Source organism: Dromiciops gliroides, chromosome 1 (assembly GCF_019393635.1).
Source record: "Dromiciops gliroides isolate mDroGli1 chromosome 1, mDroGli1.pri, whole genome shotgun sequence".
In the NCBI taxonomy this organism is placed as follows: Eukaryota; Metazoa; Chordata; class Mammalia; order Microbiotheria; family Microbiotheriidae; genus Dromiciops; species Dromiciops gliroides.
The window spans coordinates 213451307-213471739 of record NC_057861.1 but is presented as its reverse complement, the minus strand read 5'-3'; the positions used below and the strand labels follow the sequence as shown (position 1 = coordinate 213471739).

Genomic DNA, 20433 nt, shown 5'->3' with positions numbered 1-20433 from the left:
TAAATAAATAAATAAATAAATAAATAAATAAATAAATAAATAAATAAATAAATAAATAAATAAATAAATAAATAAATGAATGAATGAATGAATGAATGAATGAATGAATGAATAAATAAATAAATAAATAAACAAACAAACAAACAAACAAACAAACAAATAAAGAAAGAAAGAAAGAAAGAGAGAGAGAGAGGTAGAAGAAAACATGGGAAAAGAAATGAAAGAAATTAGAGCTATGCTAAAAAAAACACAAAAATCATCTGAAGAAAACAATTCCTTAAAAATTACAATTGGCCAAATGGGAGAAAAAAGTGCCAAATGGAAAAGGAGATGAAAAAGCTTACTGAAGAAAATAATGAACTGATGCGGAGTGAGAGGAATGGAACAAGGAAACCATTATACGCAGTAACAGCAACACTGTGTGATGATCAGCTGTGAGAGACTTTGCTCTTCTCAGCAGTGAAATGATCCAAAACAATTTAAAACTCATGATAGAAAATGTTCTCCATGTCCAGAAAAAAAAAAGAAAAGAACTATGGATTCTGAATGCAGATAGAACCATACTGTTTCTACTTTCAGGCTGTTTTTTTTTCCTTCTTTTTTGAGGTTTTTTTTTTCCCTTTTTCTATGATTCTTCTTTCACAATATTACTAATGCAGAAATATCTTTAATGTGATTGTACTTTTTAACCTATATCAGATTACTTTTTGTATTGGGAAGTTTCAAGGTAAGGGATGGTGGGAGAAAAATTTGGAACTAAAAATCCTATGAAAACAAATGTTGAAAACTATCCTTACATGTAACTGGAAAATAACAAAATACTTTTATAAAATAAAAAATATATATGGTGAGACTTTTTTTAAATAAATTAGAGTTCTGGAAGAAAAAACAATGGAAAATAAATAAATTGGAATACTAATAGACATTGAAAAGTAGCATGGAGAAACTGAAACTTAATGAATCAAGAAATAAAAGAATAAATGAAAAAAATATAATGTAAGAAAATGAAAGGCATCTATGGCATTACTACTTTAAAGTGATCTTGAAAATAAAAATAGGAAAGATAATTTAAGATTCATTGTACTCTATGAAAAGCAAAACAATCCAAAATCTAGGAATCATAAAAATAAGTTGCTCAGATGTAATAGAACCTCAATATCAAAGGGAAGAAACTCCTAAATGAACATTTCTAGAAATGTCATAGTCAAAATGCAGATCTTACAGGTAAAAGAAAATTGCTACAAGGATCTAGGGGGAAAACAAAGGAATTCGAATACCAAGGAACCATAGATTCATAGAAGACTAGTGACACTGTGATAAAGGAAATAAAGGAAATATTAAGTCACAATATTCTAAAATTCAAATGCTAAGGTTGTACAAGCAATAATATTTTACCAAACAAAATTAGGTATACTCTTAGGAGATTAAAGTAAATAAAAAGGATGGACCTTAAATATTGTATTTTCAAGCATATTCCATAAAAAACAGAATTGAGTACAAAATATTAAATGCAAATGCAGAAGCCAAGGGAAATTTAGAAACATAAATACATTTGAGTATTAGGAAGAAAATGAAGAAAGATGAAATGCTTATATTTCAATGGCATGGGGGCAGCTAGATGGCGCAGTGGATAGAGCACCGGCCCTGGAGTCAGGAGTACCTGAGTTCAAATCCGGCCTCAGACACTTAATACTTACTAGCTGTGTGACCCTGGGCAAGTCACTTAACCCTAATTGCCTCACTAGAAAAACAAAACAAAAACATTTCAGTGGCATGGGCAGACAAGAAGTGTCCCTTTTGAACACGTTTATTTCATGGTGTATTGAAATAAAATAGTCTTTCATAAATAGTGCATTCAAGTAGAAGAGCATGCAAGAACAGAGGAAAGGGAAAGGAGAGCAAGCATCTCCTAAACCTCACTCAAATCTAATGAGGGAAAATAGGGTTGAACATAAAACATACACACACACACACACACACACACACACACACTCACACATGCATCCCCACATACATTCCCACACACACACACACACGAGTTTGATGTCAGAATACATTAACCCCAACAAGAAAACAGGCAGGGAGAAGGAAAAAAGGAGGATATACGTGTAAGATAAAGTCAGGGAGGAAATAGTCTAAATAAAAAGTGCAAAGGTGTGATATTTGGGTTCCCTCACAATATTATGAGAAAGTGAAGAAGTCCTCTAGTTCAATGAGAACATACCCTGATGCAAACTTCACTGACAACAAGAGGTAGGGAGGGATGGTATGAATGATTTGAAATCTGAATTGTTAGAGGAAATATTTAAATTGCTGACATGATCAGAAATTTGAATATTGAATTTTTTAACATTTCCATGGTGTTTACCCCTCTAGAAAGTAACCTCCTTGAAGACACTTTATTTTTTTGTTAATTTTGTATCCCTAGCAAAGTGCATGTTATATATGAGACAATTAAACAATTTTTGTTGATTGATTTATTGATTATTCTAACCCATTCACATTAAAGAAGAGGAAACAGAGATGGTTAGTGCCAAATTAGGTGTTACACTCCCTTTCTTCTAAACCAGAGCTCTTTCAGTAAGATCATTTAAATTCAGTGTCCCCTGGGGACTACAGGGATCAGACAGTTTAGGCCAAAAGTTTCTAGTCTCATACCTCATAATAAGCTATTAAGAAGAGTCCTTCATTTCTTCTGGGTGACCTTGTTCCCAAGCTCTCTTCCATCCACTACTTGTTTGAGAGGTTTTAACTTGGAAGTAAGATAAGAATCCTAGCATGGAAGGTCAAAACATTTTCAGGAAGGTATGGCCTTTCATCAGTAACATTTTGAATAGATGTTTCTGCTACATTGTTTCATCTGAAGCATTCCTGCTTCCTATTATTGTTCCTGTCCTAGAAATATTATTATTGAGACATTGTAGAGGATTCCCAGTCCTGGGGACTAGAACAGCAACCTTCTAGGGGCAGCCCATGACTTCAGAAGGTAATGACCCCTGAAATATCTCCCATCTCAAGTCACAAAGGGCCTATCATATTTTCCATCTGCCCTCCTTCCTAACCCTTGAATTCTGATTTCTAATTATGAATGGATAACAAGCAAAGGAGGTCAATTTTTAGAGGAACAAGTATTTGGGGACTATAAAGGTAGTGGTCTATCTGGGAAGGCATTGCTCACTTCAATTCCATCATTTTTTAGTTGTGTTCAACATTTCATGACCTCATTTGGGGTTTTCTTGACAAAGATATTGAAGTGGTTTGCCATTTCCTTCTCCAGCTCATTTATACATGAGGAAACTGAGGCAAATAGGGTTAAATGACTCATCCAGGGTCACACAGCTAGTGAGTGTCTGAGGCCAGATTTGAACTGAGAAAGATGAGTCTTCCTGAATCCAGGCCTGGCACTCTATCCACTAGATCACCTAGAAGCATTACTTCCAGACAGCAGCAAAGACAGTTTCCTGCCCCAGGATACTACATTAGGCTTTTCCTAGGGGGAATAGTAGTCAGAGATGATTATCCTTTACCAGATCACTACTGGTACTGAGACTGTCTCTTGGCACTAATTTCACTTGGTCTCTGTCCAAGGAATCATGTAAGCAAGAAAATCAAGCCACTCTTCCAATGGAAGCCTGCTCCTTCCTCCACTCTAATAATTTTATTATGTTTTTCCTTCCACAGCTCTCCACATTGTGCAACCCTGAATTTCTTTGTAAGTAAAATGCAATGTTTTTTCAGTGACCCTAACAAAAAGCCCTGTGACATCATTTCTATTATTATCTATTATTTACAGATAAGAAGTTATGAATTTTTCCAGGGTCACACTGCTAATTTGAACTCAGGTCTTCCTGATTGGAGTCTAATACTCATCCACTGTGAAACCTTGTTGCCTAAAATAAAATCATGTATCTCTTATTGTTCTGTGAATGAAAGTCTAATTTAAATTGTTATAGATAAAATACAGAAAATAATTTCAAAAGTGAATACTGTCTATTACATTTAAAAATCATTTTCAAGACTGTAAGGGAAGTAGAACTCTGGACAAGAATTTTTGAAACAAATATCTTTGGTAAAGGTCTCATTTCTCAAATATTTAAAGAGTTGCCTCAAATTTATAAAAATACAAGTCATTTCTCAATTGATAAATGGTCAAAGGTTTTGAAAAGGAAGTTTTCAGACAAAGAAATCAAAGCTATAAATAATAATTAAAAATTATCCAGATCATTATTGATCATAAAAATACAAATTAAAACAACTCAGATATCACCTTACAACTATCAGAGTGGCAAATATAAAAAAAAAGAACCAGAAAATACCGGTTGTTGGAGGAGATGTGGGAAAGCTGGGACGCTAATCCACTGTTGGTGGAGTTGAGAAAAGATCCAACTATTCTGGAGAGCAATTTGGAATTATTCCCAAAGGACTATAGAATTGTGAATAGCCTTTGATCCAGCAATACCACTGCTAGGTTTATATCCCAAAAACATCCCAATAAAGAGAAAAAGACCTATTTCTACAAAAAATATTTATAGCAGCTCTTTTTGTGGTGGCTAAGAATTGGAAATCAAAGGAATGCCTATCAATTGGAGTATGGCTCAGCAAACTGTGGTATATGATGGTGATGGGATATTGTTGTACAATAAGAAATGACAAGCAGGATGACTTTAGAAAATCTTGGAAAGACATGTATGAAATGATGTATTGCGAAGTGAGCAGAACTAAAAGAACACTGTACACAGAGACAGCAATATTGTTTGAAGAAGAACTTTGAATATCTTGACTATTCTCAGCAATACAATGATCCAAGGCAATCCCAAAGGACTATTGATAAAACAGACTATCCACCTCCAAAGAAAGAACTGATACTGATGGAATCGACTGAAGTATGCTATTTTTCATATTCTTACATTTTTTACATTTTTTATGATTTAATTTGCTTGTAAGAAGTGACAAATATTATCATACATGTATAACCCATATTAGTTCATTTGTTTCCTTGTGGGGGTGGGGGGAGGAGGGAGGGAAGGAAGGATAGAGATTGGAATTGAAAACTATAAATTAAAAAAATTAAATTTTTAAAAATCATGAAAATATTTGGAATTTTTAAAAAAATTATTATTTCCTCTCTCAAACTATCACCCATCTACTCTGCATTTATAATATATGCACCAACTCATGTATATGTGGTCTCTCCCATTAGAATATAAGTTTCCTGATTACCGGGTAAACTTTTTCCCCCTTTTTCTGTGTATCCCTACTGTTTAGCACAGTTCCTGCCCTCTAAGTGCACTTGAAAAGAACAACATAGGGAGGCTGAAGCTAAAATCTTATTTAGCCTTCTGTAAATTCAGTCTTGAATTGCACATTTCAATTAAATTCTTAAAAGTAGTTAGACAATGAACCATACTATTTGTTTTGTTTTTGATGCTGTTGTTTTTTTTTTTCTATTTTGAGGTTTTCCATCATTGCTCTGATTTTTTTCTCTTATAACATGACTAATGCAGAAATAGGATTAATGTTATTATGCGTGTGTGTGTGTGTGTGTGTGTGTGTGTGTGTATATATATAACCTATATCAGATTACCTGCTGTCTAGAGGAGGGGGGAGGGAGGAGAGGGAGGGAGAAAAATCTGAAATTGAAAAGCTTGTATAAACAAAGGTTGAGAACTATCTTTACATGTAACGGAAAAAAATAAAATACTTTATTAATTTTTTTAAAAAAGTAGTTAGACAGTCTCACTAGTTCTTGGAAATAATTCATGTGTGTAAATCCAAAGGATATTCATTTGCTGATGCATTAGTTAAAAGAGGAAAAGTGTTCTCAAGGGAGACGACATTGGAAACATATGGAATAAGAGGAAAATTAATACAAATAAGGAAATTTGCAAGGTCCTAGGCTGCATGAATATGAAGTAATACAAATAGTTTCTACAAATATAAAAATACAACTGTTTTTATAATGTTTATAATTTCAGAAGTTTTTAGGTATTTACTAAATATTAGGGGATAGATAGAAGAACTAGGATTTCATTGACATAAGGATATCTTGGATGAGGAAATTAACCCTACCTGCTTCTTGTAGTCTTAGGGAGATGTTCAGAAGACTGAAAAAATGTTACTTACACAAGATTACATAGGCAGTATGAAACTTGAATTCAGTGTACAAACATAGAAAGTACTGGACTCTGAAGCCAACTGTCTACCCATTATAAAAACCAGGTCTGTCCCTACTTAGCTTCCTTGACCTTAATCACTGAAAGGGTGCTGCTTCAGGCAAACTATGAAACTAAGACCTGGGAAAGACCTTAGCATAAAAAAAGTTTAATTCTCAAACTGTACTCAGTGCCATCTCCAATCTTCTCTCTCTCTATAGATAGATAGATAGAGATAGATAGATAGATAGATAGATAGATAGATAGATAGATAGATAGATAGATAGATAGATAGATAGATAGATAGATAGATAGATTGCCAGTGGATTTAGATGCTTCTGGAAGAGAGTGAGGCTGGTGACTTTGCATTCCTCCTTCACTAAAATCCAATTCACTGTGAGTCATGACACCTTCTCCTGATGTCATTGTCCTCTTCAAGCATGAAGGACAAACAGCAGACCATTTTATCATTCTTCTTCTCAAAATAACATATGATAATAATAATTGTCTTGTGATTATATTTTCAAAGTATCAAATGTCAAAAAAGGATGATAAATTTGATTTTTTTTAATGGTTGACCTACCTAGTCTGCCAGATATAAGAGTTATAACTCTTCCAGATATATAAATAACATGAATCCCCATGGCCTCTGCTTTTTTATCAGTTACCACCCCCCCCAAAAAAAATAAAAAGTAACAACAACAAAAACTTTCTAGGTCTTTTCAACTCTGAATTTATTATCTTTCAATTAATTTAATAATGTATACATAATTTGACAAAAAGCAGATTTTTATATAATTTTGACCATAGGGTATTCTGCAATAGAAAGAAGAAATTAATTTAGATTTTGTTTGAATTAATTGCTAATGTGCACATAGTACCTATTTGTTTACAAAACCGTTTCCACATATCATCTCATTTGATCTTATAACTGAATGAGGTTGAGATTTTCTCTGAAGTCCATTTCATCTCTCAAAATCTGGGATTCTGTGGGCTACACAGTAATTGTAGGTATAGTTATCCTTATTTTGCAAATATGGATCTAAGGTACAAGGAGTTTCATCTATAAAGTCACACACCTAATTAGCGGAGGAAGAAACTAAAGCCCAGTTTTCTACTCCAAATCCAGTGATTCCACTTCATCAAAAAGCATTGAAGTTAAAGAAATTTTGGTGGTTATACTAAAATAAGCTTGTATAAGATGATATTACTATGACATTATTTCACTCTCCCAACAAATTCACACAAGAAATATATACTTCAGAACATTATTGTGTGTATACAAAAATGTATTACATATAGCAGTTGCTTAAGTTGCTTAACGTATGTTTGTATTCATTGAATAGTTTTTGTTTGTTTGTTTTCTTACCCCCTACAAATATTTTAATCCAGATAAGCACATTTATCCACAGGATTCATTTATTCTTGTAACATATTACCAAGCAGCAGACTATCATTTTTATGGATACAAACTCCCTTTGTTGCTGTCAATTATTGGAAGGTATTTATTTTATGGAATCATCTTTGAAGTTTCATAACTTGGGAGATTTTAATAAGTTTAAAATTAATTCATACTACGTATGCTAGTTTGAAATTAATACAATATTAAAATTAGTATGCAATTTGTACTTTTTGGAGAATTTCCTTCATTTCCATTTTGTTACAGACATTTACATTCCAAAAGTCTAAAGGAATGTTTGAGAGGCCATATGGGTTAAGGATGCTTAATAATAGTATTTGTTAATTATGGGTCTACATTTGAGATTTGAGAAAATTGACAAGTAAAATATTGGCAATAAGCAAGAATGATAAAAAACTGCATATTAATTAGGATACTAAATATTTAATTAATATTCTATCTATGTGTCTGTTTTGTGTACAAACATAGAAAGTACTGGATAAATTTATCTTTTATCCTATTCAACCTAGCTACCTAATTATATTTAACTATATAATACATTATTCAAAATATTAGGGAAAACTTCTGTGAGCAGAAGCACTTTTTAAAAAGCATACAACACATTCATGAAGTGTCCAATTTAATTCTAATGTGGAACCTGTTGTAATTTATAGCATCTTCTAATAAAGAGACACATATATTATGCCATAAAGAATCTTGGGAGTTGGGGCAGGCACACAGGGGAAATTTAGCAAATTTATTTTCTAAGTCTCTTCAAATTTAATTTCCCATTGTCCTCTGAAAGAGTGGTTAGAAAAAGTCAAGGTAACCCTCTTGCTTGAGAGCACTTTTGCTCAATATATTTTGTGTGCCTTTGAGGTTTTTATGACTTTTGTCTTTTTGGTGTTTTGAAAGTATAACCTCTAAATATCCCTTTAAGTTGTTTTTGATAAGTTTCCCAACACAAGAATTTCAGATAATATAGAATATGCCAAGTTATCAAGATCTTACCTGTATGGCTTCTAGGCCCTGGGAGGCTTGCAGAGATGGGAAGTATAAAAGTCAGATTAAACATTTGATGGAGCAAGTGAAAGAGTTCTTTTGACTTCACAGTCTACTCAGCAAGCTTCAGAAGTCACAGCTTCCTTCTAGTTACATACACTTGTGCTTTTAGTTCCTGATCCTGACAGTATGTCACTGCTTTCTGAGTGCTATTTTGGGTGCCCTGAGTAAAACTACGAACACTGGGACTTTTGTGCAAAATATCATAAGGGCCTCTGATGTTCATTCAGAGCCTGGAATTAAGATGCAGACAGCTCCAGCAAGCAAAGCACAAACTGATTTTCTTTTTTTCTTCACAAAAAATCCCTAACAGGGAATAAAGTACTTATTGGCCAGTAAGTGAGGTGATGAGGATGTAATTCATCTTGTGGGAGAGAATTTTGCAAGTGAAAAGGACATGCCCTCTTGTTTAGAGATTAGCCAGTGAAACAAATGATCAATTTAGAGCAGTCACAAAAGTTCCTTAAAAGAGAAGGTTTTCTACAGTCTATTTATGCCTTCTGGCAGTTTCTTTACTAAATCATTTCTGTTCAGAAATCAAGTAAAGTACAATGTGCGAAAGCAATGACCAAATTATAATTTACAGCCTCTTGTGCTTCACAGTGGTTTTAGTAAACAAATCTTTTTATCTCTAGTGTTGTTCATGCAAGCTATTTTTAGCCAAGATTATTAAATGTTTCTCCTGGCTTCCCATCCTCCTAATCAGACATAAGTAACAAAGGATAGTGCAAACAGTCCCCTGAGATATGATAGATGCTTTTTTAAAAAGTTTAATATTTTCAGTGTTGGAATATACAATTAACCATGAAAGGAATGGAACTGAACCAATAATATTCTTGGGTTGTATTGCTATTAGAGTGGGAGACAGGAAGAGAGAGGGAGGAGGAGGAAAAGATGTATGGATAGTCATTCTTTGGTTGTGTAATACCCGGGTGACAAAATCATTCCTGAGGCCAGAACAGTATTATTTATTTGAGGGGGACTTAAATTGTGGGCCTAAGGAGGGTGAGGATAAGGAGGTAAAGTTGTCATATTTCCAGAATTCTCCTCTGCATTTTCTCCATTGAAAGCTGAAGAGAATATGTCTTTCTTAATACCAATTCTCATTCAATTAAAAGTTGCAATGCAGGCATGGTGCTACTTTTTTTTTTTTTTTTTGCAGGGCAACGAGCATTAAGAGACTTGCCCAGGGTCACACAGCTAGTAAGTGTCAAGTGTCAGGGCCAGTACTTTATCCACTGCACCACCTAGCTGCCCCTATGGTGCTACTTTTTAAAGCAAAAGTAAAAATCTCAGGTCTAGAGGCAGCTAGGTTGTGCAGTGGATAAAGCACTGGCCCTGGATTCAGGAGGACCTGAGTTCAAATCCGACTTCAGATACTTGACACTAAACTAGCTGTGTGACCCTGGACAAGTCATTTAACCCTCATTGCCCCACAAAAACAAACAAAATAAATAAAAACGAACAAAAATCTTAGGTCTAAAACGTTAGAATTAGGCTATCACATAAGTTTACATGAAGCCCACAACCTTTACTCTCACCCAAGACTATATTCTCTTTTTTCACAAGGCAATAATAGTTTGTTAATAGTATTCCTAATTTACTCTTAAAATCAATAAAGAATGGAAATCAAATTACAAAGAATTATTGAGCACACATTGTGTACAAAATCCTAGAGGGCATACCCAATAGTGTGTTGTTCCTCATCTCAAGTTCAATATCTCCCAGTGCCTCCAGAACTAAAGTGAATTATTTTAATTTTGATGATTTCATAACAATGTGTTTAGCTTCCAAATCTAGGGAAAAGTTATAGCAGACTTCCCATACTAAGAATGTTAAGAGTGTTTAAAAATATTTTAAGGGAATATCCTTATTTACTTAGGAATATGATAATCTACTGTCAAATAGTAGCAAAGATTATAAAAGGATTTCAAAAGTCAATAAGGTCACTTTTAATAGTTGTATTGTTATAAAGGTTATAAAGTTGTAAAAGTTGTAAAAATGCTGGGATGGTCAGTCAAGACTAGACAGAACAAATGAGATAAATTTGATATTATAGCAGGAGTAGGTGAAGAGATGGGGGAGGTGGTTAGGGAGAACAGAATAAATAAAAGTAAAATAGGAAACTAAAAGATATTTTAATGCCAAATATGATGTGCTTGTCCTTGTATAGAGGACACCAAATCTTTTGGGGGGAGGTTTGGTCAATTTTGTGATCATTTAGTCGCACATTAAGGGAGAAATTATCCCATCTTTCAAATGAAAAATAAAGTCTTCCTCCTTTTCCTCAACATTACATTTTCACAACTAAATCTTGGATATGACCCATTGACATTTCATAGGAAATGGTTTTGATCAGGAATTTTCTTTGGTCTTTCTAGAAGCTCAAATTGTAATTAATCATAGAGTGTGAATAAAAAGAAAAACCCCCAAAACAGTCCAGCCACTCTTACATATATATCACCAATGGTTATCCAGCTTTTGTTTGAAAAATCTAGTGAAGAAGAATTCAATAACTCCCAAGGTAGCCCATTCCACCTTAGACTAGCTCAAGATGTTAGACTTTTTTTTTTCCATCTTACAATTTCAACTTCCAACCTTGGCTCTTTAGTCCTCCCTTTGGATATAAAAACAAGTCTAATCCCTCTTTCACATAACTGTTTCCAAATAAGTGAAGAGAGGTATAGCTCTTTCCATTCATCTCTACTTCAACCACCACATTTTTTTTTCTTTCCAGATTAAAGTTGACTAGTTTTCTCTATAGATTGTTATATGGCAGGTTTTCAAGGCCCCCCTTTTATTTTTTTGGTAAGGCAATTGGGGATAAGTGACTTGCCCAGGGTTACATAGCTAGTAAGTGTCAAGTGTTTGAGGCTGGATTTGAAGTTAGGTACTCCTAAATCCACGGTCAGTGCTTTATCCACTGTGCCACCTAGCTGCCCCTCCAGGCCTTTTTAACACCCTTGTTGCCTGACTTCCTCTAGACTCTTTCTACTTTATAATTGCTTTTTAATGAAATGTGATCCCAAGAACTATACTCTATAGTTTAGATGCAGTCTGATCAGGGCAGAACACACGACTACACCTACCCTAGTCCTAGAAAACCTACATATTTCAAGGTAGCTTTTTTATTGGGGGGGGGCAGGAGCTAAGTCAACATTTTTAGTTATGATGACCATATAGTCCAATAAAATCCCCAGACTGTTTTCATATAAGCTCTTGTCTACCCATGTTGTTGGCCAAGAATTTAAGAACACAGTAGTGCAGCTGACAACCATCAATAAGTATATTGTCCCCTGGAGGATGAAATAAGGAACAGGTGGGGCCCACTTAGAGGGGAGGGTCTTTTTTTTTTTTTGCAGGCAATGGAGGTTAAGTGACTTGCCCAGGGTCACACAGCTAGTAAGTGTCAAGTGTCTGAGGCCAGATTTGAACTCAGGTACTCCTGAATTCAGGGCTGGTGCTTTAACCACTGCGCCATCTAGCTGCCCCCGGGAGGGTCTTTTTGAAGAATAGCTATAAGGGTTTTCCCTTTTTCCCCTCAGGAAGTCCTCAGAAATGCCAGAGTGACCCTTTCTGTACATCTCTGTGCTGTTCATTCTTCCCATGTCTGCCTTTGCAGACACTGGAAAGCCAGAAGAAGTACCATTGTTTTGTATCTTTTTTTTTTTAACTGCTTAAGTAAAGAGATCACTTGATCATATGCCTAAGACTCTGATTGGTTTACTGAATCAAAATAACAAAGAATCTCAGCTTTGTCCCAAGACACCAGGCATTCCCAGTTAATACCTGAGAAATTGATAATTTCACTTCTATCTTCCTACAATGTCTCTTTTCTCACAGCTGCATTAGCAGTTCAATCAGAAATCCAGTTCCTTCCCTGTGGATATTCTGTCCTAATTGAAGAGAGCCTACTATTTCCCTTAGTGCTCATCCAGCAAACCCTACTTCACCATAGTCTTCCTGCTACGTTGTCATATCTATTGCCTCCATTCCCCAATTACTATTTTTTGTTTGGCGAACAGTAGTAAAATCAAAACAAACATTGCTTCAGGAGGGGACAAACTAATGATTTCCCAGTGACAATTCCTTTACTATTCTTGTGATTTTCTATTCCAATGTTTTTTGTTTTCTTTTCCCCCAGCTATCACTCCCCCAAAATATGAGTTCCTTATGGGCAAGAAATATATTGTTTTGGTATATTTCCCAGTGCTTAGCAGAATAATTGTATATAGTAATAACTCATGATGGTTTTAGAATTTATTAGCACAAAATAAAATTCAATTAAATGGCTATCAGCTTTTAAAAATCTTTCCATACAATCAAACATTTGATATGTAATAGTACTCCCTTTGTTTTCATAACTTACTTTATTTAATTGGTCATTGGGTTTACAAGCTTTAAAAATAGGTTTCAAATTATTCTTTTTTTGTGAGGCAATTGGGGTTAAGTAACTTGCCCAGGGTCACACAGTTAGTAAGTGTCAAGGGTCTGAGACTGGATTTGAACTCAGATCCTCCTGAATCCAGGACTGGTGTTCTATCCACTGTGCCACCTCGCCACACCTCAAATTACTTTTAATGAAAACTGACATAACCCACTAAATGTTAAGCATACCTTTGATAAATAGTACATTTTTTTCAAGTCAAGTCTTGATTTTAAGCACTAAGTTTTCAATGAAGCTAACATCAGATAAACATCCAGCCATTGAGGTTTATCTCTATCTTAATAAATTTCTTAACCTTTTGTGATATGGGACATTTTGCTGAGTCAGGTTATAGTATTCTGTTTCCATATGGAATTTCTGAGATTCATTTTAAAAAAATGTTTCTCAGTATAACAATAAATTATCATAGTTTATCATTCTCTCAATAGGGTAAAGACTTCCAAGCTTGTTATAATAATTATGTAATTTAAAACCATTTTGGGGTGTCTGTTTAAGAGTCTCACAAAGACAGGATGTATAGGCTAACTTGGACTTCTTGTGAAAATAATTTTCGTAAGCTCTTTGCAAAAGCACTTTCAGCTATAAAGTTATGTTTTTAGGTCATCAGTTCTTTGCATTGCATTTGGTAAACATTTTTTTTCTTCATAACCACAGTTAGTAACAGTTATTTTACTGGTCTTGCTATTCTTCCAAAGTCAAAAAGCCTCTGCCACAATTCAGAGAAAAGAATAGCAATCTTTCTAGTAACCAAGCCCTCTTAAAGATCTTTGATTATTTTATGAGCATTAATTAGGCACGTGTGTAGCAATAGTTTGTCAATTCGTATCTTTTTTTTCATTTCTGATAAAAGTTCCTTTGGTGGTTCAGTAAGATTGATTTTATTTTATTTGGGGTTTGAATAACCCTTGAAATACATAACTAGGCAGCTCCTCTCACTAGCTACTGTAAAAGCTTGTACAATTCTTGAAGTGAGTTCTGTATAAGTTACAATTATTACCCATTTCTTTTGAGCAATATCTATTCTTCAAATCAACAGAATTAAAAATGCAATAAAAGAGAGCAATAATATGAAAACTCGCATTTGATGAATAGAAATTTTTATAAACTAGCTCTATGTGCTTTCATCTGGTCAAGATCAAAGATTATGAGTTAGGCTACTGTTGGAAGAAGGATACATATATAGCCATTGCTGCCACAAATTGAAACCATTTCAAAATTATCACTTGCTCTAAGTAATTTTCATACCCATGTAATAAATTTTCCCTCATTCATTTAATCCAAATGGAAGGTTTTGTTGCCAGGGTACGAATCTTACTAATAATTCTATTCTCAAGGGATTATAAGTCTATATTTTCAGAGTCCAGGAAAAAATTAAATATGATTTCAGTAATGCATATGAATCTATATTAGAAGTCCTACTCTTGCCATAAAACATTTTGAGTAATGAATGTTTATCATCTCAAATGGTAGAGAAGGTAGTCCTGCTTTGCCAAGTGTTTGAGTAGATGAGATCTGAGATTATTCCTGTCTATTATAACATTTTAAAATTCTATATTTTGCAAGAAATTAAGCTCCTTGCCTGAACAACTGATAATGATTAAAAATAACTTAAATAATAATGAGCCTAATTTTCTTATTCCAAGGAAAGAAAGAATGTTTAAGGACTATATGTAACAATCTCAAATTAGGAAAATTTGAGGAAAAAATGACTTAAAGGTCACCTTTTTCAATTCATATGTGAAGAATTTCCTACGTAACATACCTGATAGATAAGTAGATATTCAGGCTTTGTTATAAGACATCTTGTTTGGTAACTAGATTAGTTTTGATCACAAAACCTACACCACATTTATGGCACTCCCCTTCACTTTGGCCACTCAAGAAAAATGTATATGGACCTCTGACTTCAATTAGCTGGCCTTCACTTGCCAGTCTTTTTTCACTCAAGGCTGTTATTTGAATGTTATTCCTGCTATGCTCTTTTGCAACAAGAACTGTTCATCTTTTAGGTCTACTGAATTTTGTGTTGTCTATAAGTGTGTGCACATTCCATATACTAATGATAAGTGGAATCATCTTTGCAGAAGGTTTTGTACGTTTTTTTGTGTTTCAACTACATCCCCTCAGGCCTTGGTAATCAGGCGAGGGTTTTAAAAGCAGTTAATTTTTAGGGCACCTTTTCTAGCCCCTTTCTCACACCAGGAGGTGAGCAATGTGATGTTTAAAAGGCTGCTCAGACACCCAAGGAGCTGCTGAATTCCACTGCTGCTTCCAATGAGAAGAAGACTCTATGGTCTGGGTCTCCTGTGTGCAAGGTTGTAACTACAGCTCCCAGTGTATGTGCACCTGCTGCTTTGTCACTTGTCTATCACCAGAGGACTTTGAGATAGACAAAAATGATAAAGTGGTATGGATGATGTCTTTTGACTTGGGCATAAACTGAATTTAAGTGAGACAGAGTTGCAGGAAGTTGTTGGACTCACTCTCTCTTCCATAGTTATCACAGTCCAGTGGCAGAACAAAGTCAAGAGAACTGGTGATGGCTCAAGATACAGTAAATGACCTTGGCATCTTTGATGTCTAACCAAGCTCAAAGTGCTGTACAGCAACTGCTTCACCAGCTTTCCTGGCCATTGGAACAAATTGTTTTCATGTGCCCATACCACCAGGGGAAGACTTCACATGCTTAGGGTAGATACTGACAGATTTGAGACTCCTCAATTACCCACAACCTGGTTTAGCCTGTCTGTGAAATGGTTTTCTGGGGTGTGGCTACTGCTCATGCTAAAGCTTCTTTTAGCCACAGGTGAGAGTTAGGTGGATCAAGTAAACACCAAAGGTGGAAAGCAGCCCTGAAAATTGCTCAGCAGCCCTCAGACCAGATATACTAGTATTCCCTGAACATGTTCTACACCCCTACATTCCATGATTTTTAGCATCACGTTTTTTGCCACATTGTCAAACTATGGATGAATACCACATCAAGGTCAGCTACCACTCATTGATGGTAAATTCTTCAACTTCAAAAGTCTAAAAGCAAATACTAAAATGGAGGGAGTGTTAGCGCATGATTTTTATTTGTAGATGATTGTGTACTCAATGCAGTCTTTGAAATTGAGATGCAAGAAAGTATGTTCCAATTCTGTTCTGCTTGTGATAATTTCAGCCTAACAATTAATACCAAAAAAGTACAGGTGTTCCATTAGCCAGAACCACAACATCCATATATGGAAGCATCAATTACAGCAAATGGAGGAGTTTTGACTACTGTGATTATTTACTTACCATGGCAATATATTTTCCAGAGATGTACAAATTGATAATGAGGTTGATACATGCATGGCTAGAACTAGCTCAGCATTTGGGAGGTTCCAAAGGAAAGTGTAGGAGAGAAGAGGTATTAGACTGACTATGAAACTGTAGGTCTACAGAGCCACTGTGCTCAACTCCTTGCTCTATGTCTATGAAACCTGAAAATTATGCCAGTGCCATGTCAGGAAACTGAATCACTTCCATTTGAATTGTCTTAGGAAGATTCTGAAGATAACCTGGAAGCATAAGATACCAGACACTGAGGTCCTCTCTCCTGAGCTAAACTGCAAAGCATTCAAACGCTACTGCAGAGAGTGCAACTCCAATGGGCTGGCTGAACTGTTTGAATGTCAAATGTACATTTGACTAAAGGACTCTTGTATGGAGAACACACTGAAGGCAAGCACTCACATGGTGGTCAGAAAAAGCTATATAAGGACCCTCTCAAAGTCTTTTTCAACAACTTTGGGATTGATTGCACAACATGGAAGACACTGGCACAGGAAAACCTAGTGTGGCATGCCCTCATTAGGGAAGGTGTTGTGCTCTATGAGCAAAATAGAATTGAAATAACTAAAAAAATGCAGATGTGCAAATTTAGGGAATCTAACCCAATTGTTCCCATGGATTTTTTTGTGCCCAACCTGTGGTAGAGCAATCTGAGCTTGTATTGGTCTGATCAGTCGTAGTTGGACACCATAACTTGACTTTAACATATTGATGTCATTTTTTATCCGCTTTGAGAATGACAGACTGCCATAAGACCTCTTGTGGTGGAAATTTCACAAGATCCCAAAGTAGCCTTTTCCATTTTTGGATCGCTCCAGATTTAGAAAGTTTTCTTTAGATAAAACCTCAGATTGCAAATTAGCAAATTCTAATCATTACTTCTTGCTTTGCCCTTTGGGAACTTAGCAGAACATATCTATTCCTTTATCCCGGACAACTTTTAAAATATTTAAAACTATGAAACTGTCACTGATATCATCATATATATACTTATACCCCCCCAGCCTTCCTCCTTTCAAAAATCCATAGTGAGACAAACAGTTATATGAAGTCAACTAGGTAGAAGTTGGCTTGAAAATGATTATTTTAGCAGACTGCCACCTCAATATAAATCAGCTGTATGAAAAATCACCCCAAAAGTATAATGCATTCATAATTGGCCTTAAGAAAGACAAAAATCTCCTGACCACCATGTGAGTGCTTGCTTTCTGTGTGTTCTCCATAAAATAGTCCTTTAGGCAAGTGTATATTTGACATTCAAACAATGTCCCAAACTAGGATAGTTATTGTTCAGCTATATTCTGTCCTGCTCAGGATTCTCCCAGATTATCATGCATAATATTGGGTACCACTTCTGGGAATAACAATGATAAACTGTTGAATTCAGAGGTGGGCAATCAATAGAACCAAAGGCTTTAAGAACTTTTTATATGAAGGAACTTGGCATCATTAGCCTGGAGAAGATAATACAGAGGAAAAATGATGTTATTATTCAAATCTTTGAAAGAAGTAATGGCAAGAGGAATTAGACTGGTTCTCTTGTTCCTAGAGAAAAGAGCAATCCATGGATATTGTAGATGTTAGGTAAAACTTCCTATTAATTGGAGCTTTCACATAAAATTGGAATCATCAATTTTCCAGAATGTATCTACAATTCTGATGTTCTATGTCATTCAGAGAAGACTCATGTGGTTCCAAAACTATTAGAATGTCTAAAAGATTATAGAGAACACCACTACCTTCTAATATAGTCTGAAAGTAAAGTCAGACATAGAAACAGCAACAACATATAGAATGTGTGTGGGGGGGGGGGTAAAGTGCATGGGAGAAGCGATTTACTATAAATTTGGTTGAAGCCTCAACCAAGCTTTACTACCCTTCCTGAATATGAACTTTGATATCTAGGGAGACATATCAGGTTCTAGGTTCCTTAGTAACATTTTGAATTGGAACTTTAACTACGCTCAATAAATGTCCTGAATTTTGAAGCAGGGATTGGAGATAGAAGGATTCAGGTAACCCAAGTGTCATACCCTGTCTTCTTAACATAATAGATTGAATACCATCTTGAATGCCTCTCTTTAAAAATAATAATAGCTCATGCTACTTTCCCTCAGATATATTAGAATCCAATTTATTTCTTTCAAAATGTCTTCTACTCTCCTTCAAATGTTCAGGCTACAAGAACATTCAGTACTTAACAGATTTATAACAGGGAATAAGAATCACAGACTCTTATCTAATAGTTTAGCAAAGCAATTGGAAAAAGGCCTCCCAGTGAGCTTTGTTTTCCTTCCCAAAGTGTCAGCAGTCTTTAAAAACTCATGTTGCCATAAGTAACAAATTAACTTTCTTTTGAAGAGACTCATGTCTCTTGTACAAATTTAGCTTATCTCATGCAAATATAAGTTACTACACTCGCATCCCCAAAAAGGTAATTTAAAAAACAGAGATTCAGAAGAGGAATTTATATTACAAAAAACATATCTGACCATGTCACACATTGCTTATGAAGCTTAAAATCATAGCTTTAGAGATGAAAGGAACTTTATAAATCATCTAGCCCAATCCTGTCAATTTAGAGACAGTGAAACTGAGTCAGAGGAAAGGTGAGATGATCAGAATTATATATGAAGCAAATAGCACTAGTGGGATTTGAACACAGGTACAGCACTTATTCCACTATACCATCAATGACTCCTTATTGCTTCAAAGATATAATACAAACTCTTTTATTGGGCAAATTGTAGGCATTTAGTAAATGCTTGTTGATTTAGCTGGACTGGACTATAATTAAAAAAATATTTCACTTTGATTTATTTCCTACTCAGGTGCATCCTATATACAGGATGATACAGAGAAGTATTCTTGCTCCACTATCAGCTAGACCCTCTACTTCTAGAATTTTATTATAGCAAACCCATAAGACTTCTTGCTATGACAATAAACAACCATAAATTTGGTGTTTTAAACCATGAGGCTCTAACCCCCCCCCCACACAAAATGATATAATTGTGCATGCATTCATGTGTATGTAATAAATTAAACACAATTTAGGGTTGCAGTTCACAGTCATGAAATTTAAGAAGTAATACTTAGGATAAAAATTCACTTTCATAAAATTTGTGAAGTATCATTCTAATAGTTTCGTAGTGATCAAGGTGTTCAGTGATACTCTTTTGAATAAGCAAGCTGACATTCATTAAGTGATCTTAGCATAAAATCATAACCAAATCATCGGCATTTCCATTGCTATTACACTGTGATACTGTGACAACATTTATTTTTAATGTAAAATTATTCCATTGAACAATAGAATAAAGGAAATTATACCTAACTAGTTCTCTGTTACATCTGTTTGGGGAGCCTAAACTACAGAGCAAAATCTGGCAGTATAAAAAATTGATACTTCATTAGTGGTCAATCGATTAATAATATCATTTCTCACTCCATTCTCCTCCTTCGTTATCTTGCCAATTATAACTTGCATAGATTCCCCTCTTAATCTTCTTCATGGATATCCATGTGAAGATCAGAAATAAGAAAGTCTTATAGGTCTTCTCTGTGTGTCACTACATTAATTTGAAAATCCTCATGGTGAGGTAGGTACAAAAGACTTCCTACTAAGTAGGCAGATAGTTTACAGCTGGCATATAAGCTAGAGATTTTTCTTGGAAGATTTTTTCAACTTTCAAACAATAATAAGCCTTGAAAAAGGGAAAAAATAAGGCAGATCCTCTTTGAATGACGTTATGAATTGTAGTTTCCTACATATACTCAAACATTATTGTGACCATTGCTTATAATGTGTTCACAGGGATCTTTCAGAAATACAACCCTGACATGAGAGTTTTAGTGTTCACCTAGGTCATTTGGAACAATGCAGTTTTTTTCTATTTTCTGTTGGATATTTGTATTATTTTATTTTATTTAGATATGTAGTCTGTGATTTCATCAGTTAGCAGACATATATTTAGTTGTAAGGGTTAGGCAAAAAGCCTTTTTAAGGTGGTATGACTTTATAAGAGTTGGTTCCCCACTGAAGAAACTTT

The 20433-nt window shown here is 34.8% G+C and overlaps 1 protein-coding gene across 4 annotated transcripts in view; it reads right to left on the bottom strand.

The window, feature by feature from the left end:
* CDH19 (cadherin 19) overlaps positions 1 to 20433 on the bottom strand; it is a 387803-nt gene that overhangs the window by 150948 nt on the left and 216422 nt on the right. The window contains exon 1 of one of the 4 annotated variants that reach the window (XM_043984033.1): positions 8563 to 8754. The exons of the other annotated variants lie outside the window; for them this stretch is intronic. The gene's annotated coding sequence lies outside the window, so the exon portion shown is untranslated. Of the gene's footprint in view, positions 1 to 8562; positions 8755 to 20433 lie in introns of those variants that run through there. 4 annotated transcript variants of the gene reach the window in all.